The sequence below is a fragment of the Stegostoma tigrinum genome, chromosome 26 (genome assembly GCF_030684315.1).
Source record: "Stegostoma tigrinum isolate sSteTig4 chromosome 26, sSteTig4.hap1, whole genome shotgun sequence".
Classification (NCBI taxonomy): Eukaryota; Metazoa; Chordata; class Chondrichthyes; order Orectolobiformes; family Stegostomatidae; genus Stegostoma; species Stegostoma tigrinum.
This window is the reverse complement of record NC_081379.1, coordinates 51,472,095-51,495,629: the sequence shown is the minus strand read 5'-3', so window position 1 is coordinate 51,495,629 and position 23,535 is coordinate 51,472,095. Positions and strand designations below refer to the sequence as shown.

The 23,535-nt window shown below is 64.2% G+C and overlaps 1 long non-coding RNA gene across 2 annotated transcripts in view; it reads right to left on the bottom strand.

Moving 5' to 3' along the window:
* LOC132210985 (uncharacterized) overlaps positions 1-23,535 on the bottom strand; it is a 101,919-nt gene that overhangs the window by 16,211 nt on the left and 62,173 nt on the right. For both annotated transcript variants that reach the window (XR_009447249.1, XR_009447250.1), the window contains exon 2: positions 2,943-3,103. This is a non-coding gene — a long non-coding RNA (uncharacterized LOC132210985). The remainder of the gene's footprint in view (positions 1-2,942; positions 3,104-23,535) is intronic.

Below are 23,535 nucleotides of genomic sequence, written 5' to 3'. Positions count from 1 at the left end.
AAGGGCTCATAATTGAGCAAGTGCCGAATGATGAAAGGGTGCGGACTGAGGTGTTGCACAACTGCCAGAGGGTCAGAACTGAGGTATTGCATCATTATCAGATGGTCAATACTGCAGCAGTGGCCCACTGTAATAGGGTCAGAAAGGTCATACTGAGGTCTTGCAAGATAGGGTCAGAACTGTTGGAGTGATTCATTATCAGAGGGTGGGCACTGAGGCATTGAAGCATTGACAGAGGGTCAACACACTGTCTGTATTGAACATGTGGCAATAATGTTCTGACTCCATAACATCAAGGCACTGCCTCAAAACTGACCCTTAATCCTGACCCTCGCACAGTGCTGCATTGCCTCAGTCGTGATGCTGCATTCGTGTGGTACTAGCAGTTCCAACCCCATGAATAGGATGGGCTGAAGGGTAACATTTCTTGATATTTGAGAAATGGTTGACTTTGAATGAGTCCTGTCAGCATTCCTGTTTTACAGTTAATTTTATTTCTGTAACTGCTTTTTTACTTTGCCAAGTCGTTTGTTACACCGGAGCAGAGGGAGCATTTTGTTCCTCGGCACTGGACGTCATCTCGGAATGAGACCGCGAACGGTGCCAGGAACAACCTCAGCCTCCAGGCCAGCCATTGATCGAGGGGTCCCTCACGGCCACAAGAACATGAGGCTTATTCTTTTTTACTCTCTACTTGTTATTCTTTTTAATTACTCTTTCTCCATCTTTTATTTCCTCAATAAATGTTCATCTTTCAGAAAATTGGCAAGCATTCCTTTAACTGCACTTGATAGAATCACAAAAGAACCACTTCGATGCACGCTGTCATCAAAAACACACCATTATTTTGAGGCACTGCCTCAGCATTGATCCTCTGATAATATCGCACTCCCAGAGATTTGACCCTTTGACAACGAAGCAAGGCCTCAGTATTGAAGCTCTGACAATGCTTCAATCCCTCAGTTCTGACCATCTGACAAGGAGGCACCTTTATTTCTGACCCTCTCACAGTAGCAATATCTCAGGACTGACCTTCTATTTGTATGGCATTGCCTCACCTTAGAATGAGGTGCTGCCTCAGTCTTGACCTTCTGACAATAATGCACTCCCACCGTTCGGACCCTCTCATATTGCTGCATTTCCTCAATACTGACACTAAAAATGTGTGGCAGATCTTTAGTGCTGATCCTTTTACAAGGAAGCATTGTCTCAGTATTGACCATCTGACAATGATGAACTCTCACAGGGGTCAGGACTGAACCCCTGTCAATGAGGCACTTCTTCAGTGCCCGCACTCATTATTCGCCTTCTGACAAAGCTTCAATACCTCAGTACTGACCCTCTCACAGGGCCGATCTTCTGTCAAATCTAGAGAATTAATACAGAGGAGGTGTCTCTTATTAGAGGGTCTGCCTGAACTCTTGGTTGAAGTGTTCAATAAATTGCTACAACCTGAAAGAAGTAATTCTTCCCTGAATTAATAGGCAACCAATTTGAAAATGTGGCCTCTGGTCGTAAAATCTTTCACAAATGGGAGTAATCTCTACGGATATACACTATCAAGCCTCTTAAGAATCTTAAATGGCGAAAACATAAGATTTTTTTCAATCTTATAAACTCCAATGAATGTAGCCCAACTTTCCTAAGCATAGCAATCCCCTCCGCCATTTCCGAAATCAACCCAGTCAACATGAGGTGTCCGGCCTCCGCAGCACTCGCTCTGTGGCTGTATGACTTGTAAGTTACCATCCTGCTGCTACGACTCTACTTCTATTTACGATGCAGTCCTCCGTCCATCCGAACATACTACCCTTGAACACACGGGCTCTTTTCTTTTGAGACACCTTATGAGCTGTACCTTATCAAATGCTTTGTTGAAATCTCAATGTACTACATCAACTGGTGGTCCTTCGTCAGTAATGTTTGTTTCCTTCTCAAAGCACTGTAGCAAGTTTGTCAAGTATTATTTCCCCTTTATGAAAGGATGTTAACTCTGTAGGATGTGAAAGCACACTCAGTACCCTGTTATTTCATCTTTCATTGCCGGCATGAACATCTACCCAGGTTGACCTAAATTGGCAATACTTGCTTACTATTTTGTCCAACTATCTTTCGAACAATGGTGTTATGTTCACAATCTTTCAACCCTCTGAGAATTTTCCACAATCTAAGGATTCTTGGAAGAGTATCATCAGTGCCTCCATTGTATCTGCAGCTGCGTTCTTCAACATGAGAGGATACAACTCATCACACCCCCTGGATATTTTCTGTACTGATTGGAGTTATGTTTGGAATTCTGTGCAGTGACATTCACTTTTAACAGTTTGCTAAATACTACCAGGAACAGAAATTGTCATCCAGCTGCAACTAAACTAAAGCTTTCAGCACATAAGGAAGTCTTTCAATTCATTATGAACCTATTAACTCCTGAAAAGGGCAATACGATTTGCCTCAGTCCATAAATGTTCTTTCTCCAACATCCTGAGATGCATTATCCGTATTTCTTCAAATTTACCACAGAATCTGTTTCACTCACCCTTTCAGCAATACGCATGACAACAAATTGGCATTTTTAGTCCCCCGATAGCCTCCGTTGCACATGTGCATTGTTAGATGATTATTTATTTGTGTGCCTGCTTTTTTGCTCGAATGGATAAAGGTAAATTTCTGTTCTTTTGTCATCAGAACTATTGCCTCCTCACTCTCATCTTCCTTGTTTTATCCTGTGCTGGAATATTTAATTTGTTGACATATCTGAAATATGTTGTTGAATGGATCGGGGTTTGTAACATTGCATTCCCCATAGACCATCTACCGATGCCGTTGCTTGTTCTAACAGTTATTATCTCGCAGAGTGGAAAATGCAGTTTGAAAGCAATGGAACGTTATCGATGAAGAAGTTGATGCATAAATTGCTGCGATCTTCTAAACTACAAACTCACCTTCAATTCTTTCTCGGTCAGAGCATTATGCCGGCACAAATGAATCGTGTTCTCAATGGGACTTCCAAAACCATGGAATTGAATTTGCACATTGCATTTCTGAAGAGGGAAGAAGAATCAAAGTAGTATCGTGATGAAGCTTCCAAGGCGATGATTGTGTCCTTCAATGAACGGAAAAGTGACTCTTAGATTCATGGAAATATTTCACTACTTCTATAGACATGAAAGGCAAACATTCTCCCTGCAAATGACCCAGTCTCATTTTATCGTATCTTTCTGATTTTACACGCCATGGGATAATCATTGCAGTGTAACAGAAATGTTGATCATGGAAATTTATCACTGTTTTCATAAATAATGGCAAATTTTCAACATCTTGCAATTGTATGAAGGCTCAGTCTCATCACACCTCGCCTGCTGCACAAAGACATTCTTACACTGCTTTGAATGTCAGGGCTCAAACAAAACACAATCATGACACAAATGCATCAACACACTACTTTCAATAGGATCTGATATCCTTGCCAGGCACTGGAGGGGTTGCGGAGACTGGTGAGTGGACAAAGTCGTTCCTCTGTTCAAGCAGAAAAACAGGGACTTTCCAGGAAACTACAGACTGGCGAGTGTCTCATGTCTCAAAAGTATGGGCTAATAAGGGACAGCCAGCATGGCATTATGCGGTGCAGGTTATGTCTTACCAAGTCAGTTGAAGTTTTCAAGGAGGTGACAAGGGTGATCAATTCAGGTAGAACAGTTGATAACATATACATAGATTTTACGAACGTTTTTAACAAGGTTCCTCATGGTATGCTCATCCAGAAGATTAGGATCCATGAGATCCATGGTGACTTGGCCTGCCCATATAAGGCAGACGGGAGCGGTGGAAGGCTAACAAAGATAACACAGTGTAGGGCTGGAGGAACACAGCCGGCCAGGCAGCATCAACAATGTCAGCTTTCCTGTTCCTCTGATGCTGCCTGACCTGCTGCGTTCCTCCAGCTCCACACTTGGTTAACTCTGATTCCAGCATCTACAGTTCTTGCCGTCTCAGTGGTGGAAAGCTGTTTTTCTGGCTGCAGCTCAGTGACGAGTGGTGTTCCGCATCGATGTGGCTTCTGCTGTTTGTGATATATGTAAATGTCTTGGTGGCAAATGTAGACGGGGGATGAGTAAGTTTGCAGATGATATAAGGACCAATGGACTTGTGGACAGCATGGAAGGTTGTCAAAGGACACAGCAAGATACAGACCAATTGCAAACTCGAGTGGAGACATGGCCGATGGAATTTAATCTGGGCAGGCATGAGGTGTTGCATTTTAGGAGAACAAGTGTTAAGGAAAGGGATACACAGTTAATGGCAGGACCCCAAACAGCAGTGAAGTCCAGAGGGATCTTGGGGTCCTCGATCGTAACTCCCTGACAGTAGCCACACAAGTAGACAGGGTGGTCAAGAAGGCATATCGCATGCTTGCCTTTATGCTGAGGGAAACTCAGTGCAAGAGTCAGGATGTCACATTGCAGCTTTACAAGACTTTGTTGAGACCACACAGAGTATTGCATTCAATTCTGGCCGCCACATTACACTAAGGATGTGCAGGCTTTGGGCAGGGTGCAGAAGAGATTTACCAGCATGCTGACTGGAATAGAGGGTATGAACGAGGAGGAGGAGCTGGAAAAACTCTTCGTTTTCTCTGGGGCAGGAGAAGCTGAGGGCAGGCTTGATCGAAGTCTATAAAATTAGGAGATACATAAATACAGCTAACGGTCAGAAAATTTCTCCCCCGGAGTTGAAGTGTCCACTATTCGGGGGCATGCATTTAAGCTGAGAGGGGGGCAAGTTCAAAAGAGATGTGAGGGGCAAATATTTCACACTGAGCATGTTAAAAGTGTGGAATACATTGCCCGGGGTGGCAGTGGATGCAAATACGATGAAAGCATTTAAAAGGGTCTTTCAGTTAAGTGCACGAATATGCAAGGAATGGAGGACTATGGATCAAGGACAGGCAGAAAGGATTATTTCATTTGTTGTCATGTTTGGCCCAGCACGGTGGGCCAAAGGGCACATTCCTGTTGCTGTCGTGTTCCAAGTTTTATGCTCACTTGTATCATGATTACAAAAAGTAGGATTGGGAAGCATTTTTGAGAAGCGTTTGAGAACATTATTTCATGTCAGGACAAACGGGATAAGGATTAGGTGACACAGCACAAACAGATTTTGGAGCCCATGATGAATCATGGGGACCTCACAAGCACCAATGATCAGAGGGATCTCAGGATCTTGATGTGTATGCCTGTTGATCCCCCAATGTAATGGACGAGGTCGTTGAAGTGGTTTGGAAGGCACATTGGATACTTGTCTTTAGTAGACTTAATATTAAGTGATAGAGTTTCAGAATAGGCAGGGTATGTACAAAATGTTGGTTAGACCCAACAGTGAAGTCAACGATGAGAAAATAGAGTGAGACTTGGACAACGATCAGGCTTGGCCTGATAAAGGATAAGTTACATTTGCACCATAGAAGTGCGAAGCAGCAATCAGCTCCAACAAGAGAGAATATGACCATATCAAAAAAATTCCATGTCCTTACGCTCACTTCATCCTTACATTTATTTTTTTTTTAAATGTGCAAGTGCTATGCAAGCCATGCAAGGCTACGGGCCAGGTGTTGGAAATCAGGTTACAACAATTCAGTGCTTGTCCTTGACTGTCACAGAATCCGTGAGCTTAAGAATGTATTTCTCCTGTATTGTAGACTACTGAGGTGCTCGGCTATCCACTAAACCAAGGTTAACACTGATCTAAAACTAAACTGGGTCAGTTATAGAACCAGCAGTAGCCAGGTCCATGGTACAAACCACCCTGCTGTGGGACAGGGTCAGGTAAATCCAAGTGAGCGAGCGTGGTTGGAGACTCATTCATTGGGGGCATAGATTCTGTCGCCACATTTGAGACACCAGGGCTGTGTGTTGCTTCCCTGGTGCCAAGGTCAAGGACATCTCTGAGTGGTTGCAACAAATTCTTAAGATGGAGGGTGAGCAGCCAAAGGCCACCGTGCACGTTGGTACCAATGACATAGGCAGAAAGAGGGAAGACATCCTGCGGACTATGGACAAGGAGTCAGCAAACAGGCTGAAAGGCAGGACCGAGAGGGTAATAATTTATGGGTTGCCACGAGTGCCACATGTTAGAGAGTTGTCATAGAAAGACAGGTGAGATGAATGCATGGTTAAGGAGCTGGCACAGGGGGCAGGGTTTCCGGCTCATGGATAATTGGGACCGTTTCTGAGCAAGGGGTGACCTGTGCAAGAGGGATGGGAAGCAAGACGCTGTGAGCGGGACAGGACAGAGGGGACAAGTCGTTGTGAGCGGGTTACGACAGAGGGGACAAGTGCCTGTGAGCAGGTCAGGAAGGAGGGGCAAGTCGCCGTCAGCGGGACTGGGCTGCGGGGAGCCGGCCGCCGCGAGCGGGACTGGGCTGCGGGGAGCCGGCCGCCGCGAGCGGGACTGGGCTGCGGGGAGCCGGCCGCCGCGAGCGGGACTGGGCTGCGGGGAGCCGGCCGCCGCGAGCGGGACTGGGCTGCGGGGAGCCGGCCGCCGCGAGCGGGACTGGGCTGCGGGGAGCCGGCCGCCGCGAGCGGGACTGGGCTGCGGGGAGCCGGCCGCCGCGAGCGGGACTGGGCTGCGGGGAGCCGGCCGCCGCGAGCGGGACTGGGCTGCGGGGAGCCGGCCGCCGCGAGCGGGACTGGGCTGCGGGGAGCCGGCCGCCGCGAGCGGGACTGGGCTGCGGGGGCCAGGCCGCCGCGAGCGGGTCAGGGCTGCGGGGGCCAGGCCGCCGCGAGCGGGTCAGGGCTGCGGGGGCCGGCCGCCGCGAGCGGATCAGGGCTGCGGGGGCCGGCCGCCGCGAGCGGGTCAGGGCTGCGGGGGCCGGCCGCCGCGAGCGGGTCAGGGCTGCGGGGGCCGGCCGCCGCGAGCGGGTCAGGGCTGCGGGGGCCGGCCGCCGCGAGCGGGTCAGGGCTGCGGGGGCCGGCCGCCGCGAGCGGGTCAGGGCTGCGGGGGCCGGCCGCCGCGAGCGGGTCAGGGCTGCGGGGGCCGGCCGCCGCGAGCGGGTCAGGGCGGCGGGGGCCAGTCCCTGCGAGCGGGTCAGGGCTGCAGGAGCCGGTCCCTGCGAGCGGGTCAGGGCTGCAGGGGCCGGTCCCTGTGAGCTGGTCACGGCTGCGGGGTACAGTCCCTGAGAGCGGACACGGCTGCGGGGGGGCAGTACGCTGTGGGCGGGACAGGGCTGCGGGGCCCAGTCCCTGTGAGCGGGATAGGGCTGCGGGGGCCAGTCCGCTGTGAGCGGGTCAGGGCTGCGGGGGACAGTATCTGCGAGCGGTTGAGGGCTGAGGGGGCCAGTCCCTGTGAGCGGGTCAGGGCTGCGGGGGACAGTACCAGTGAGCGGTAAAGGGATGGGGGGGCCAGTCGATGTGACCGGGTCTGGGGTGCGGTGGCCAATCCGTGAGAGCGGGTCAGGGCTGCGGGGGGCAAGTCGCTTTGAGTGGGACAAGGCTGCGGGACCCAGTCCCTGTGAGCGGGTCAGGGCTGCGGGGGACAGTCCCTGTGAGCGGGACAGGACTGCTGGGGGCAAGAAACTGTGAGCGGGTCATGGTTGCCGGGGCCAGTCCCTGTGAGTGGGTCAGGGCTGCGGGGGCCAGTCTCTGTGAGCGGATCACAGCTGCGGGGGGCAGTACGCTGTGAGCGGGACACGGCTGCGGGGGGCGTGTCTCTGTGAGCGGGTCAGAGCTGCGGGGGGCAGTCCCTGTGAGCGGGATAGGGCTGCGGGGCCCAGTCCGCTGTGAGCGGACACGGCTGCGGGGGGCAGTACGCTGTGAGTGGGACTGGGCTGCAGGGGCCAGTGCCTGTGTGCGGGACAGGGCAGCGGGGGGGCAGTACGCTGAGAGCGGGACAGAGCTGCGGCGTCCAGTCCCTGTGAGCGGATCAGGGGTGCGAGAGCCAGTCCCTGTGAGCGGGTCAGGGCTGCGGGGGACAGTCCCTGCGAGCGGGATAGGGCTGCGAGGGCCAGTCCCTGTGAGCGGGTCAGGGCTGCGGGGGACAGTTGCTGCGAGCGAATGAGGGCTGAGGGGGCCAGACCCTGTGAGCAGGTCAGGGCTGCGGCGCCAAGTCCCTGCGAGCGGGATAGGGCTGCGGGGGACAGTCCCTGTGAGTGTGTCAGGGCTGCGGGGGACAGTCCCTGTGAGCGTGTCGGGGCGGCGGGGCCAGTCCCTGCCATCGGGACAGGGCTACGGGGGACAGTCCCTGTGAGCGGGTCACGGCTGCAGGGGCCAGTCCCTGCGAGCGGGTGAGGGCTGAGGGGGCCGGTACCTGTGAGCAGGTCACGGCTGCGGGCGATAGACGCTGAGAGCGGACACGGCTGCGGGGGGCAGTACGCTGTGAGCGGGACAGGGCTGCGGGGCCCAGTCCCTGTGAGCGGGATAGGGCTGCCGGGGCCAGTCCGCTGTGAGCGGGAAATGGCGGCGGGGGGCAGAATGCTGTGGGTGGGACAGGGCCGCGGGGGGCAGTACGCTGCCAGCGGGACAGGGCTGTGGGGCCCAGTCCCTGTGAGCGGGTCAGGGCTGCAGGGGCAGACCCTGTGAGCGGGACAGGGCTACGGGGGACCCTCCCTGTAAGCAGGTCCGGGCTGCGGGTGCCAGTCCCTGTGAGCGGGTCAGGGCTGCGGGGGCAACTGGCTCTGAGTGCGTCTGGAGAGAGGGCGCAAGTCGCCGTGAGCGAGTCAGGACGGAAAGGGAAAGTCGCCGTGGATGGGTGAAGAGGCTGGGTACGGGTAATGACAGAGGAGGCAAGTCGCTGTCAGTTGCTCAGTCCTGCAGGGGCAAGTGGCTGTGTGCGGGTGAGGACGGAAGGGGCAAGTGGCTGTGAGGAGGAGGGGGTGGCAGAGGGTGGGGGGAATAGGAGGTGGAGCAGGAGGGTGGGGGAAACGAGGAGTAGGAGGAAGGGTATGGTCAAAGGAGGGGGTGGTGGGGCGGGAAGAAGGAGCAAGAGGGTGGGGCAGGAAGGAGGAGGAAGAGGGTGGGGCAGGAAGGAGGAGGAAGAGGGTGGGGGGGAAGGAGGAGGAAGAGGGTGGGGGGGAAGGAGGGGGTGGAAGAGGGTGGGGGTGAGAGGGGAGGATGGTGGGGTGAGGAGGAGGAGGAGGGTGGGGTGAGGAGGAGGAGGGTGGGTGGAGTGGAGGAGGAGGAGGAGGAGGAGGAGGAGGAGGAGGAGGAGGGTGGGGGGAGTGGAGGAAGTGGAAGTGGAGGAGGAGGAGGAGGAGGAGGAGGAGGAGGAGGAGGAGGAGGTGAGTGGAGGAGGAGGAGGAGCAGGAGGGTGGGGGGAGTGGAGGAGTCGAGGAGGAGGATGGGGGAGTGGAGGAGGAGGAGGAGGAGGAGGAGCAAGTCGCTGTCAGTTGCTAAGTACTGCAGGGGCAAGTGGCTGTGTGCGGGTGAGGGCGCAAGGGGCAAGTGGCTGTGTGCGGGCGAGGACGGAGGGGGCAAGTGGCTGTGAGGAGGAGGGGGTGGCAGAGGGTGGGGGGAATAGGAGGTGGAGCAGGAGGGTGGGGGAAACGAGGAGTAGGAGGAAGGGTATGGTCAAAGGAGGGGGTGGTGGGGCGGGAAGAAGGAGCAAGAGGGTGGGGCAGGAAGGAGGAGGAAGAGGGTGGGGCAGGAAGGAGGAGGAAGAGGGTGGGGGGGAAGGAGGAGGAAGAGGGTGGGGGGGAAGGAGGGGGTGGAAGAGGGTGGGGGTGAGAGGGGAGGATGGTGGGGTGAGGAGGAGGAGGAGGGTGGGGTGAGGAGGAGGAGGGTGGGTGGAGTGGAGGAGGAGGAGGAGGAGGGTGAGGGGAGTGGAGGAGGAGGAGGAGCAGGAGGGTGGGGGGAGTGGAGGAGTCGAGGAGGAGGAGGAGGAGGAGGGTGAGGGGAGTGGAGGAGGAGGAGGAGCAGGAGGGTGGGGGGAGTGGAGAAGTCGAGGAGGAGGAGGAGGAGGAGGGTGGGGGGAGTGGAGGAGACGAGGACGAGGACGAGGACGAGGACGAGGACGAGGACGAGGAGGAGGACGAGGACGAGGACGAGGACGAGGACGAGGAGGAGGACGAGGAGGAGGACGAGGACGAGGACGAGGACGAGGACGAGGAGGAGGACGAGGACGAGGACGAGGACGAGGAGGAGGACGAGGAGGAGGACGAGGACGAGGAGGAGGACGAGGAGGAGGACGAGGAGGAGGACGAGGACGAGGACGAGGACGAGGACGGAGAGGGAGAGGGAGAGGGAGAGGGAGAGGGAGATGAGGAGGAGGGTGGTCGGTGGGAGAGATAATGGGAAATGCAGATGCTGGAGAATCCAGTTTCACAAAGTGTGGAGCTGGATGAACACAACAGGCCAAGCAGCATCTCAGGAGCACAAAAGCTGACGTTTCGGGCCCAGACCCTCTATCAGAGACGGGGATGGGGTGGGGGAACTGGAATAAACAGGGAGAGAGGGGGAGGCGGACCGAAAATGGAGAGAAAAGCAAGCTTCAAAATCTCCCCTTCCCCCACTGCATCCCAAAACCAGCTCAGCTCGTCTCCTCCCCCCACTGCATCCCAAAACCAGCTCAGCTCGTCCCCTCCCCCCACTGCATCCCAACCCTGTTCTTCCTCTCACCCATCCCTCTGTCCCACCTCAAGCCACACCTCCATTTCCTACCTCTACCTCATCCTGCCTCCTTGACCTATCCATCTTCCCTGGACTGACCTATCCTCACCCGACCTCACCTGTACTCTCCTCAATCCCTATCTTGTTTTCTCTCCTCCTTCGGTCCGCCTCTCCCTCTCTCCCTATTTATTCCAGTTCCCTCTCCCCATCCCCGTCTCTGAAGAAGGGTCTAGGCCCGAAACGTCAGTTTTTTGCTCCTGAGATGCTGCTTGGCCTGCTGTGTTCATCCAGCTCCACACTTTGTTCACGTGGATTCTCCAGCATCTGCAGTTCCCCTGATCTCTCCTCCTCCTCAACTCCTCCATTGCCCCCCAGCACAGTCCTCCTCCTTCCACCCCACCCTCCTCCTGTTCCATGATAACAAAGGAGGAGCAAGAGGGGGGTTAGGGGGAAGGAGGAGGGTGGGGGGGAGAAGAAGGGTGGTAGGAGGTGGAAGGACGAGGGTGGGAGGGGGGGAAGGAGGGTGGGAGGGGGGAAAGGAGGGGGGTTGTGGGGGAAAGGAGGAGGAGGAGGAGGAGGAGGAGGAGGAGGAGATGGAGGAGGAGGGTTGGGGCAATGAGGAGGAGGATAGGGGGTGGAAGGAGGAGGAGGATAGGGGGTGGAAGGAGGAGGAGGATAGGGGGTGGAAGGAGGAGGAGGATAGGGGGTGGAAGGAGGAGGGGAGTAGGGGGTGAAAGGAGGAGGGGAGTAGGGGGTGGAAGGAGGACGGGGGTCAGGGAAAGGGGGGGTGGGGGGGAAAGGAGTGTTGGGGGGGAAAGGAGGGGGGGTTGGTGGGGAAAGGAAGAGGAGGGTGGGGGGAAAGGAGGAGGAGGGTAGGGGGTGGAAGGAGGAGGAGGGTGGGGTTGGAAGGAGGAGGAGGGTGGGGGGTGGAAGGAGGAGGAGGGTGGGGGGTGGAAGGAGGAGGAGGGTGGGGGGTGGAAGGAGGAGGAGGGTGGGGGGGAGGAAGAGGAGGGTGGTGAGGGGGGAGGTGGAGGGTGGGGGCAAAGGAGGTTGTGGAGGAGGGTGGTGGGGAAAGGAAGAGGAGGGTGGGGGGTGGAAGGAGGAGGAGGGCGGGGGGGTGGGAGGAGGTGGGTGGGGGGTGGAAGGAGGAGGGGGGTGGGGAGTGGGAGGAGGAGGGTGGGGGGGTGGAAGGAGGAGGAGGGTGGGGGGGTGGAAAGAGGAGGATAGGGGGTGCAAAGAGGAGGGGAGTTGGGGGTGGAAGGTGGAGGGTGGGGGCAAAGGAGGTTGTGGAGGAGGGTGGTGGGTAAAGGAAGAGGAGGTTGGGGGGTAGAAGGAGGAGGAGGGTAGGGGGGTGGAAGGAGGAGGGTGCGGGAGTGGAAGGAGGAGGGTGTTGGTGGGGGGGGAAGGAAGAGGAGTGTGGGGGCGGGGCGGATGCAGGAAGAGGGTCGGGGGAGAGAAGGAGGAGGGTGGGTGGGGAGGAGGAGGAGGGTGGGGTGTTTGAGAGTGGGTCAGGACTGCAGGGGCCAGTCGCTGAGAGCGCGTCAGGGCTGCGGGGGCCAGAGACTGTGAGCGGGTCAGGGCTGCGGGGGCCAGAGACTGTGAGCGGGTCAGGGCTGCGGGGGCCAGAGACTGTGAGGGGGTCAGGGCTGCGGTGGCAAATAGCCGTGAGCGGGACAGGGCTGCGGGGGAGAGTCCCCGTGAGCGGCTGAGGGCTGCGGGGGCCGGTCCCCGTGAGCGGGACAGGGCTGCGGGGGCAATCAGCCGTGAGCGGGACAGGGCTGCGGGGGAGAGTCCCCGTGAGCGGCTGAGGGCTGCGGGGGCCGGTCCCCGTGAGCGGGACAGGGCTGCGGGGGAAATCAGCCGTGAGCGGGACAGGGCTGCGGGGGAGGGTCCCCGTGTGCGGGTCAGGGCTGCGGGGGCCGGTCCCCGTGAGCGGGACAGGGCTGCGGGGGAGGGTTCCCGTGAGCGGGTCAGGGCTGCGGGGGAGGGTTCCCGTGAGCGGGTCAGGGCTGCGGGGGAGAGTCCCCGTGTGCGGGTCAGGGCTGCGGGGGCCGGTCCCCGTGAGCGGGACAGGGCTGCGGGGGCAGTTAGCCGTGAGCGGGACAGGGCTGCGGGGGAGGGTCCCCGTGTGCGGGTCAGGGCTGCGGGGGAGGGTTCCCGTGAGCGGGTCAGGGCTGCGGGGGAGAGTCCCCGTGTGCGGGTCAGGGCTGCGGGGGCCGGTCCCCGTGAGCGGGACAGGGCTGCGGGGGCAGGTTCCCGTGAGCGGGACAGGGCTGCGGGGGACAGTCCCCATGTGCGGGTCATGGCTGTGGGGGCCGGTCCCCGTGAGCGGGACAGGGCTGCGGGGGCAGTTAGCCGTGAGCGGGTCAGGGCTGCGGGGAAGGGACGCCGTGAGCGGGTGAGGGCTGCGGGGGCCGGTCCCCCTGAGCGGGACAGGGCTGCGGGGGAGGGTACCCGTGAGCGGGTCAGGGCTGCGGGGGAGAGTCCCCGTGTGCGGGTCAGGGCTTCGGGGGCCGGTCCCCGTGAGCGGGACAGGGCTGCGTGGGCAGTTAGCCGTGAGCGGGACAGGGCTGCGGGGGAGGGTCCCCGTGTGCGGGTCAGGGCTGCGGGGGAGGGTTCCCGTGAGCGGGTCAGGGCTGCGGGGAAGGGTCCCCGTGAGCGGGTGAGGGCTGCGGGGGCCGGTCCCCGTGAGCGGGACAGGGCTGGGGGGGAGGGTTCCCGTGAGCGGGTCAGGGCTGCGGGGGAGGGTCCCCGTGTGCGGGTCAGGGCTGCGGGGGAGGGTCCCCGTGTGCGGGTCAGGGCTGCGGGGGCCGGTCCCCGTGAGCGGGACAGGGCTGCGGGGGCAGTTAGCCGTGAGCGGGACAGGGCTGCGGGGGAGGGTCCCCGTGTGCGGGTCAGGGCTGCGGGGGAGGGTTCCCGTGTGCGGGTCAGGGCTGCGGGGGCCGTTCCCCGTGAGCGGGACAGGGCTGCAGGGGCAGGTTCCCGTGAGCGGGTCAGGGCTGCGGGGGCCGGTCCCCGTGAGCGGGTCAGGGCTGCGGGGAAGGGTCCCCGTGAGCGGGTGAGGGCTGCGGGGGCCGGTCCCCGTGAGCGGGACAGGGCTGCGGGGGAGGGTTCCCGTGAGCGGGACAGGGCTGCGGGGGCCGGTCCCCGTGAGCGGGACAGGGCTGCGGGGGCAGTTAGCCGTGAGCGGGACAGGGCTGCGGGGGAGGGTCCCCGTGTGCGGGTCAGGGCTGCGGGGGAGGGTTCCCGTGTGCGGGTCAGGGCTGCGGGGGCCGTTCCCCGTGAGCGGGACAGGGCTGCAGGGGCAGGTTCCCGTGAGCGGGTCAGGGCTGCGGGGGCCGGTCCCCGTGAGCGGGTCAGGGCTGCGGGGAAGGGTCCCCGTGAGCGGGTGAGGGCTGCGGGGGCCGGTCCCCGTGAGCGGGACAGGGCTGCGGGGGAGGGTTCCCGTGAGCGGGTCAGGGCAGCGGGGGAAGGTCCCCGTGTGCGGGTCAGGGCTGCGGGGGAGGGTTCCCGTGTGCGGGTCAGGGCTGCGGGGGAGGGTTCCCGTGTGCGGGTCAGGGCTGCGGGGGAGGGTCCCCGTGTGTGGGTCAGGGCTGCGGGGGCCGGTCCCCGTGAGCGGGACAGGGCTGCGGGGGCGGGTCCCCGTGAGCGCGACAGGGCTGCGGGGGCAATTAGCCGCGAGCGGGACAGGGCTGCGGGGGCAATTAGCCGCGAGCGGGACAGGGCTGCGGGGGCAATTAGCCACGAGCGGGACAGGGCTGCGGGGGCAATTAGCCGCGAGCGGGACAGGGCTGCGGGGGCCGGTCCCCGTGAGCGGGACAGGGCTGCGGGGGCCGGTCCCCGTGAGCGGGACGGGTCTGCGGGCGCCAGTGCCTTTGAGCGGGACAGGGCTGCGGTGTCAAATTGCTGTCAGCGGGACAGGGCTGCGGGGGACAGTCCCTGTCAGCGGGTCGGGGGTCCGGGTGCGGGGGCAAGACCCTGTGAGCGGTTCAGGGCTGCGGTGGCAAATAGCTGACCGCGGGTCAGGGGCGCGGGGGAGCCGGTCCCCGTGAGCGCGACAGCGCTGCGCGGGACGGTCCCCGTGACCGGGTCAGGGCTGCGGGGCCCAGTCCCCGTGAGCGGGTCAGGGCTGCGGGGGCCAGTCCCCGTGAGCGGGACAGGGCTGCGGGGCCCCGTCCCTGTGAGCGGGAAAGGGCTGCCGGGGCCAGTCCGCTGTGAGCGGGAAACGGCAGCGGCGGGCAGAATGCTGTGGGTGGGACAGGGCCGCGGGGGGCGGTACGCTGCCAGCGGGACAGGGCTGTGGGGCCCAGTCCCTGTGAGCGGGTCAGGGCTGCGGGGGCAGATCCTGTGAGCGGGACACGGCCGCCGGGGGCAAGTCGCTGTGAGCGGGTCAGGTCTGCGGGGGTTAGTCCCCGTGAGCGTAACAGGGCTGTGGGGGCCCGTCACTGCGAGCGGGTCAGGGCTGCGGGGGCAACTGGCTCTGAGTGCGTCTGGAGAGAGGGCGCAAGTCGCCGTGAGCGAGTCAGGACGGATAGGGCAAGTGGATGGGTGAAGACTGCAGGGGCAAGAGGCTGTGAGGGGGTCAGGACAGCAGTGGCAAGAGGCTGGGGACGGGTAATGACAGAGGAGGCAAGTCGCTGTCAGTTGCTAAGTACTGGAGGGGCAAGTGGCTGTGTGCGGGTGAGGACGGAGGGGGCAAGTGGCTGTGAGGAGGAGGGGGTGGCAGAGGGTGGGGGGAATAGGAGGTGGAGCAGGAGGGTGGGGGAAACGAGGAGTATGAGGAAGGGTATGGTCAAAGGAGGGGGTGGTGGGGCGGGAAGAAGGAGCAAGAGGGTGGGGCAGCAGAGAGGAAAAAGAGGGTGGGGCAGGAAGGAGGAGGAAGAGGGTGGGAGGGGAAGGAGGGGGTGGAAGAGGGTGGGGGTGAGAGGGGAGGATGGTGGGGGGAGGAGGAGGAGGAGGGTGGGTGGAGTGGAGGAGGAGGAGGGTGGGGGGAGTGGAGGAAGTGGAAGTGGAGGAGGAGGAGGAGGAGGAGGAGGACGAGGACGAGGACGAGGACGAGGACGAGGACGAGGACGAGGACGAGGACGAGGACGAGGAGGGTGGGGGGAGTGGAGGAGGAGGAGGGTGGTGGGGGGAGTGGAGGAGTTGAGGACGAGGACGAGGTCGAGGTCGAGGTCGAGGACGAGGGCGAGGACGAGGACGAGGACGAGGACGGAGAGGGAGAGGGAGAGGGAGAGGGAGAGGGAGAGGGAGAGGAGGAGGATGAGGAGGAGGGTGGTCGGTGGGAAGAGACAATGGGAAATGAAGATGCTGGAGAATCCAGTTTAACAAAGTGTGGAGCTGGATGAACACAACAGGCCAAGCAGCATCACAGGAGCACAAAAGCTGACGTTTCGGGCCCAGACCCTCTATCAGAGACGGGGATGGGGTGGGGGAACTGGAATAAATAGCGAGAGAGGGGGAGGCGGACCCAAGAAGCAGAGAAAACAAGCTTCAAAATCTCCCCTTCCCCCACTGCATCCCAAAACCAGCTCAGCTCGTCCCCTCCCCCCACTGCATCCCAAACCTGTTCTTCCTCTCACCCATCCCTCTGTCCCACCTCAAGCCACACCTCCATTTCCTACCTCCACCTCATCCTGCCTCCTTGACCTATCCATCTTCCCTGGACTGACCTATCCTCACCCGACCTCACCTGTACTCTCCTCAATACCTATCTTGTTTTCTCTCCTCCTTCGGTCCGCCTCTCCCTATTTATTCCAGTTCCCTCACCCCATCCCCGTCTCTGAAGAAGGGTCTAGGCCTGAAACGTCAGTTTTTTGCTCCTGAGATGCTGCTTGGCCTGCTGTGTTCATCCAGCTCCACACTTTGTTCACGTGGATTCTCCAGCATCTGCAGTTCCCCTGATCTCTCCTCCTCCTCCTCAACTCCTCCACTGCCCCCCAGCACACTCCTCCTCCTTCCACCCCACTCTCCTCCTGCTCCGTGATAACAAAGGAGGAGCAAGAGGGGGGTTGGGGGGGAAGGAGGGGGGTGGGGGGGAATGAGGAGGGTGGTAGGGGGTGGAAGGAGGAGGAGGATAGGGGATGGAAGGAGGAGGAGGATAGGGGGTGGAAGGAGGACGAGGGAGGGGGGGAAGGAAGAGGACGGTGGTGGGGAAGGGAAGAGGAGGGTGGGGGGTGGAAGGAGGAGGAGGGTGGGGGGTGGGAGGAGGAGGGTGGGGGGGGAAGGAGGATGAGGGTGGGCGGGTGGAAAGAGGAGGACAGGGGGTGCAAAGAGGAGGGGAGTCGGGGGTGGAAGGTGGAGGGTGGGGGCAAAGGAGGTTGTGGAGGAGGGTGGTGGGTAAAGGAAGAGGAGGTTGGGGGGTGGAAGGAGGAGGGTGCGGGAGTGGAAGGAGGAGGGGGTTGGTGGGGGGGGAAGGAAGAGGAGTGTGGGGGCGGGGCGGATGCAGGAAGGGGGTCGGGGGAGAGAAGGAGGAGGGTGGGTGGGGTGTTTGAGAGCGGGTCAGGACTGCAGGGGCCAGTCGGTGTGAGCAGGTCAGGACCGAGGAGGCAAGTCGCAGCGAGCGGGTCGAGACAGCGGGGGCAAGTCCCCGCGAGCGGGACGGGGCTGCGGGGGCCGGTCCCCGCGAGCGGGACGGGGCTGCGGGGGCCGGTCCCCGCGAGCGGGACGGGGCTGCGGGGGCCGGTCCCCGCGAGCGGGACGGGGCTGCGGGGGCCGGTCCCCGCGAGCGGGACGGGGCTGCGGGGGCCGGTCCCCGCGAGCGGGACGGGGCTGCGGGGGCCGGTCCCCGCGAGCGGGACGGGGCTGCGGGGGCCGGTCCCCGCGAGCGGGACGGGGCTGCGGGGGCCGGTCCCCGCGAGCGGGACGGGGCTGCGGGGGCCGGTCCCCGCGAGCGGGACGGGGCTGCGGGGGCCGGTCCCCGCGAGCGGGACGGGGCTGCGGGGGCCGGTCCCCGCGAGCGGGACGGGGCTGCGGGGGCCGGTCCCCGCGAGCGGGACAGGGCTGCGGGGGCAATTAGCCGTGAGCGGGACAGGGCTGCGGGGGCCGGTCCCCGCGAGCGGGACAGGGCTGCGGGGGCAATTAGCCGTGAGCGGGACAGGGCTGCGGGGGCCGGTCCCCATGAGCGGGACAGGGCTGCGGGGGCAATTAGCCGTGAGCGGGACAGGGCTGCGGGGGCCGGTCCCGGTGAGCGGGACAGGGCTGCGGGGGCCGGTCCCCGTGAGCGGAACAGGGCTGCGGGGGCAAATCGCTGTCAGCGGGTCAGGGCTGCGGGGGCAAATCGCTGTCAGCGGGACAGGTCTGCGGGCGCCAGGGCCTTTGAGCGGGACAGGGCTGCGGGGGACAGTCCCTGTCAGCGGGTCAGGGGGTCCGGGTGCGGGGGCAAGACCCTGTGAGCGGTTCAGGTCTGCGGTGGGAAATAGCTGACCGCGGGTCAGGGGTGCGGGGGAGCCGGTCCCCGTGAGCGCGACAGGGCTGCGCGGGACGGTCCCCGTGACCGGGTCAGGGCTGCGGGGGCCAGTCCCTGTGAGCGGGTCAGGGCTGCGGGGGAGCCGGTCCCCGTGAGCGGGTCAGGGCTGCGGGGGACACTGCCTGTGAGCGGGTCAGGGCTGCGGGGGACAGTCCCTGTGAGCGGGACAGGGGTGCGGGGGACAGTCCCTGTGAGCGGGTCAGGGGTGTGGTGGCAATTAGCTGTCAGGGGGTCAGGGCTGCGGGGGGCAGTGCCTTTGAGCGGGTCAGGGCTGCGGTGTCAAAAACCTGTCAGCCGGACAGGGCTGCGGGCGACAGTCCCTGTCAGCGGGTCAGAGGGTCCGGGTGCGGGGGCAAGACCCTGTGAGCGGTTCAGGTCTGCGGTGGCAAATAGCTGTCCGCGGGTCAGGGGTGCGGGGGAGCCGGTCCCCTTGAACGGGTCAGGGCTGCGGGGGCCGGTCCCCGTGAGCGGGTCGGGGCTGCGGGGGCCGGTCCCCGTGAGCGGGTCAGGGCTGCGGGGGCCGGTCCCCGTGAGCGGGTCAGGGCTGCGGGGGCCGGTCCCCGTGAGCGGGTCAGGGCTGCGGGGGACCCTCCCTGTGAGCGGGACAGGGCTGCGGGGGACCCTCCCTGTGAGCGGGACAGGGCTGCGGTGTCAAATAGCTGTGAGCGGGTCAGGGCTGCGGTGTCAAATAGCTGTCCGCGGGTCAGGGGTGCGGGGGAGCCGGTCCCCGTGAGCGCGACAGGGCTGCGGGGGACAGTCCCTGTGAGCGGGTCAGGGCTGCGGTGGCAAATCCCTGTGAGCGGGTCAGGGCTGCGGTGGCAAATCCCTGTGAGCGTGACAGGGCTGCGGGGGACAGTCCCTGTGAGCGGTTCAGGGCTCCGGTGGCAAATCCCTGTGAGCGGGTCAGGGCTGCGGAGGCAAATCCCTGTGAGCGTGACAGGGCTGCGGGGGACCCTCCCTGTGAGCAGGTCCGGGCTGCGGGGGCCGGTCCCCGTGAGCGGGTCAGGGCTGCGGTGGCCGGTCCCCGTGAGCGGGTCAGGGCTGCGGTGGCCGGTCCCCGTGAGCGGGTCAGGGCTGCGGTGGCCGGTCGCCATGAGCGGGTCAGGGCTGCGGTGGCCAGTCACCGTGAGCGCGACAGGGGTGTGGTGGCCTGCCCCCGTGAGCGCGACAGGGCTGCGGGGGACGGTCCCCGTGAGCAGGTCAGGGCTGCGGTGGCCAGTCACCGTGAGCGCGACAGGGGTGCGGTGGCCGGTCCCCGTGAGCGCGACAGGGCTGCGGGGGCCGGTAACCGTGAGTGGGACAGGGCTGCGGGATCCGGTCCCCGTAAGCGGGTCAGGGCTGCGGGAACGCTGCCCGTGAGCGGGTCAGGGCTGCGGTGGCCGTTCCCTGTGAGCGCGACAGGGCTGCGGGGGCCGGTCCCCGTCAGCGGGACAGCGGTGCGGCGGCCGGTCCCCGTGAGAGCGTCAGGGATGCGGGGGCTGGTACCCGTGAGCGGGTCAGGGCTGCGGGGGCCGGTGCCCGTGAGCGCGACAGGTGTGCGTGGGCCGGTCCCCGTGAGCGCCACAGGGCTGTCGGGGCCGGTCCCCGTGAGCGCGACAGGGCAAAGGGGGCCGGTGCCCGTGAGAACGAAAGGGCTGCGGGAGCCGGTCCCCGTGAGCGGGTCAGGTGTGCGTTGGCCGGTACCCGTGAGCTGGTCAGGGCTGCGGGGGATGGTCCCCGTGAGCGGGCTAGAGCTGCGGGGGCCGGTCCCCGTGAGCGGGCCAGGGCTGCGGGGGCCATTCCCCGTGAGCGGGCCAGAGCTGCGGGGGCCGGTCCCCGTGAGCGGGCCAGGGCTGCGGGGGCCGGTCCCCGTGAGCGGGCCAGGGCTGCGGGGGCCGGTCCCCGTGAGCGGGTCAGGGCTGCGGGGGCCGGTCCCCGCGAGCAGGTCTGGGCTGCGGGGGCCGGTCCCCGCGAGCAGGTCTGGGCTGCGGGGGCCGGTGCCCGCGAGCGGGTCAGGTGTGCGTTGGCCGGTCCCCGTGAGCGGGCCAGGACTGCGGGGGCAGGTCCCCGTGAGCGGGCCTGAGCTGCGGGGGCCGGTCCCCGTGAGCGGATCAGGGCTGCGGGAGCCGGTACCCGTGAGCGGGTCAGGTGTGCGTTGGCCGGTACCCGTGTGCTGGTCAGGGCTGCGGGGGCTGGTCCCCGTGAGCGGGACAGGGCTGGCGGGGCCGGTCCCCGTGAGCGCGACAGTGTTGCGGGGGCCAGTCCCCGTGAGCGGGTCAGGGCGGCGGGGTCCGGTCCCCGTCAGCGCGACAGGGCTCCGGGGGCCGGTCTCCGTGAGCGGGCCAGGGCGGCGGGGGCCGGTCCCCGTGAGCGGATCTGGTGTGCAGGGGCCGGTACCCGTGAACTGTTCAGGGCTGCGGGGGATGGCCCCGTGAGCGGGCCAGGGCTGCGGGGGCCGGTCCCGGAGAGCGGGCCAGGGCTGCGGGGGCCGGTCCCCGTGAGCGGGCCAGGGCTGCGGGGGCCAGTCCCCGTGAGCGGGCCAGGGCTGCGGGGGCCGGTCCCCGTGAGCGCGACAGGGCTGCGGGGGCCGGGCCCCGTGAGCGGGACAGGGTTGAGGTGGCCCGTCCCCGTGAGCGCTACCCGCCTGCAAGGGGCCTATCCCCGTGAGCGGGTCAGGGCTGCGGGGGCTGGTCCCCGTTTGCAGGTCAGGTGTGCGAGGGCCGGTCCCCGTGAGCGGGTCAGGGCTGCAGTGGCCGGTCCCCGTCAGCGGGTCAGGGCTGCGGGGGCCGGTCGCCGTGAGCGCGACAGGTCTGCGGGGGCAAGTCCCTGCGAGCGGGTCAGGGCTGCGGGGGCCAGTCCCTGCGAGCGGGTCAGGGCTGCAGGGGCCAGTCCCTGCGAGCGGGTCAGGGCTGCGGGGGCCAGTACCCGTGAGCGGGTCAGGGTTGCGGGTGCCATTCCCTGTCAGCGCAACAGAACTGCTGGATGCAAATCGCTGTGAGCGGGTCAGGGCTGCGTGGGCCAGTCCCTGCGAGCGGGTCAGGGCTGCGGATACCAGTCCCTGTGAGTGGGTCAGGGCTGCGGGGGCCAGACCCTGTGAGCGGGAGAGGACTGCAGTCGGCCAGTCCCTGTGAGCGGGCGAGGACTGCAGGGGGCCAGTCCCTGCGAGCGGGTCAGGGCTGCGGATACCAGTCCCTGTGAGCGGGTCAGGGCTGCGGGAGCCATATGCTGTGAGCGGGTCAGGGCAGGGAGGGCCAGTCCCTGTGAGCGGGTCAGGGCTGCGGAGGCCAGTCCCTGTGAGTGGGTCAGGGCTGCGGAGGCCAGACCCTATGAGCGGGAGAGGGCGGCAGGGGCCAGTCCATGTGAGCGGGTCAGGGCTGCTGGGGCCAGTCCGTGTGAGCTGGTCAGGGCTGCGGATACCAGTCCCTGTGAGCGGGTCAGGGCTGCGGGGGACAGTCCCTGTGAGCGGGTCAGGGTTGCGGGTGCCAGTCCCTGTCAGCGCGTCAGGACTGGTGGGTGCAAATCGCTGTGAGCGGGTCAGGGCTGCGGGGGCCAGTCCCTGCGAGCGGGTCAGGGCTGCAGGGGCCAGTCCCTGTGAGCGGGTCAGGGCTGCAGGGGCCAGTCCCTGTGAGCAGGTCAGGGCTGCGGGGGCCAGTCCCTGTGAGCGCGACAGGACCGCGGGGGCCAGTCCCTGTCAGCGGGTCGTGGCTGCGGGGGCCAGTCCCTGTGAGCGTCACAGGGCTGTGGGGGCCAGTCCCTGTCAGCGTAACAAGACTTCTGGGCGCAAATCGCTGTGAGCGGGTCAGGGCTCCGGGAGCCAGTACCTCTCAGCGAGTCAGGGCTGCAGGGGCCAGTCCCCGCGAGCGGGACGGGGCTGCGGGGGCCGGTCCCCGCGAGCGGGACGGGGCTGCGGGGGCCGGTCCCCGCGAGCGGGACGGGGCTGCGGGGGCCGGTCCCCGCGAGCGGGACGGGGCTGCGGGGGCCGGTCCCCGCGAGCGGGACGGGGCTGCGGGGGCCGGTCCCCGCGAGCGGGACGGGGCTGCGGGGGCCGGTCCCCGCGAGCGGGACGGGGCTGCGGGGGCCGGTCCCCGCGAGCGGGACGGGGCTGCGGGGGCCGGTCCCCGCGAGCGGGACGGGGCTGCGGGGGCCGGTCCCCGCGAGCGGGACAGGGCTGCGGGGGCCGGTCCCCGCGAGCGGGACAGGGCTGCGGGGGCAATTAGCCGTGAGCGGGACAGGGCTGCGGGGGCCGGTCCCCGCGAGCGGGACAGGGCTGCGGGGGCAATTAGCCGTGAGCGGGACAGGGCTGCGGGGGCCGGTCCCCATGAGCGGGACAGGGCTGCGGGGGCAATTAGCCGTGAGCGGGACAGGGCTGCGGGGGCCGGTCCCGGTGAGCGGGACAGGGCTGCGGGGGCCGGTCCCCGTGAGCGGAACAGGGCTGCGGGGGCAAATCGCTGTCAGCGGGTCAGGGCTGCGGGGGCAAATCGCTGTCAGCGGGACAGGTCTGCGGGCGCCAGGGCCTTTGAGCGGGACAGGGCTGCGGGGGACAGTCCCTGTCAGCGGGTCAGGGGGTCCGGGTGCGGGGGCAAGACCCTGTGAGCGGTTCAGGTCTGCGGTGGGAAATAGCTGACCGCGGGTCAGGGGTGCGGGGGAGCCGGTCCCCGTGAGCGCGACAGGGCTGCGCGGGACGGTCCCCGTGACCGGGTCAGGGCTGCGGGGGCCAGTCCCTGTGAGCGGGTCAGGGCTGCGGGGGAGCCGGTCCCCGTGAGCGGGTCAGGGCTGCGGGGGACACTGCCTGTGAGCGGGTCAGGGCTGCGGGGGACAGTCCCTGTGAGCGGGACAGGGGTGCGGGGGACAGTCCCTGTGAGCGGGTCAGGGGTGTGGTGGCAATTAGCTGTCAGGGGGTCAGGGCTGCGGGGGGCAGTGCCTTTGAGCGGGTCAGGGCTGCGGTGTCAAAAACCTGTCAGCCGGACAGGGCTGCGGGCGACAGTCCCTGTCAGCGGGTCAGAGGGTCCGGGTGCGGGGGCAAGACCCTGTGAGCGGTTCAGGTCTGCGGTGGCAAATAGCTGTCCGCGGGTCAGGGGTGCGGGGGAGCCGGTCCCCTTGAACGGGTCAGGGCTGCGGGGGCCGGTCCCCGTGAGCGGGTCGGGGCTGCGGGGGCCGGTCCCCGTGAGCGGGTCAGGGCTGCGGGGGCCGGTCCCCGTGAGCGGGTCAGGGCTGCGGGGGCCGGTCCCCGTGAGCGGGTCAGGGCTGCGGGGGACCCTCCCTGTGAGCGGGACAGGGCTGCGGGGGACCCTCCCTGTGAGCGGGACAGGGCTGCGGTGTCAAATAGCTGTGAGCGGGTCAGGGCTGCGGTGTCAAATAGCTGTCCGCGGGTCAGGGGTGCGGGGGAGCCGGTCCCCGTGAGCGCGACAGGGCTGCGGGGGACAGTCCCTGTGAGCGGGTCAGGGCTGCGGTGGCAAATCCCTGTGAGCGGGTCAGGGCTGCGGTGGCAAA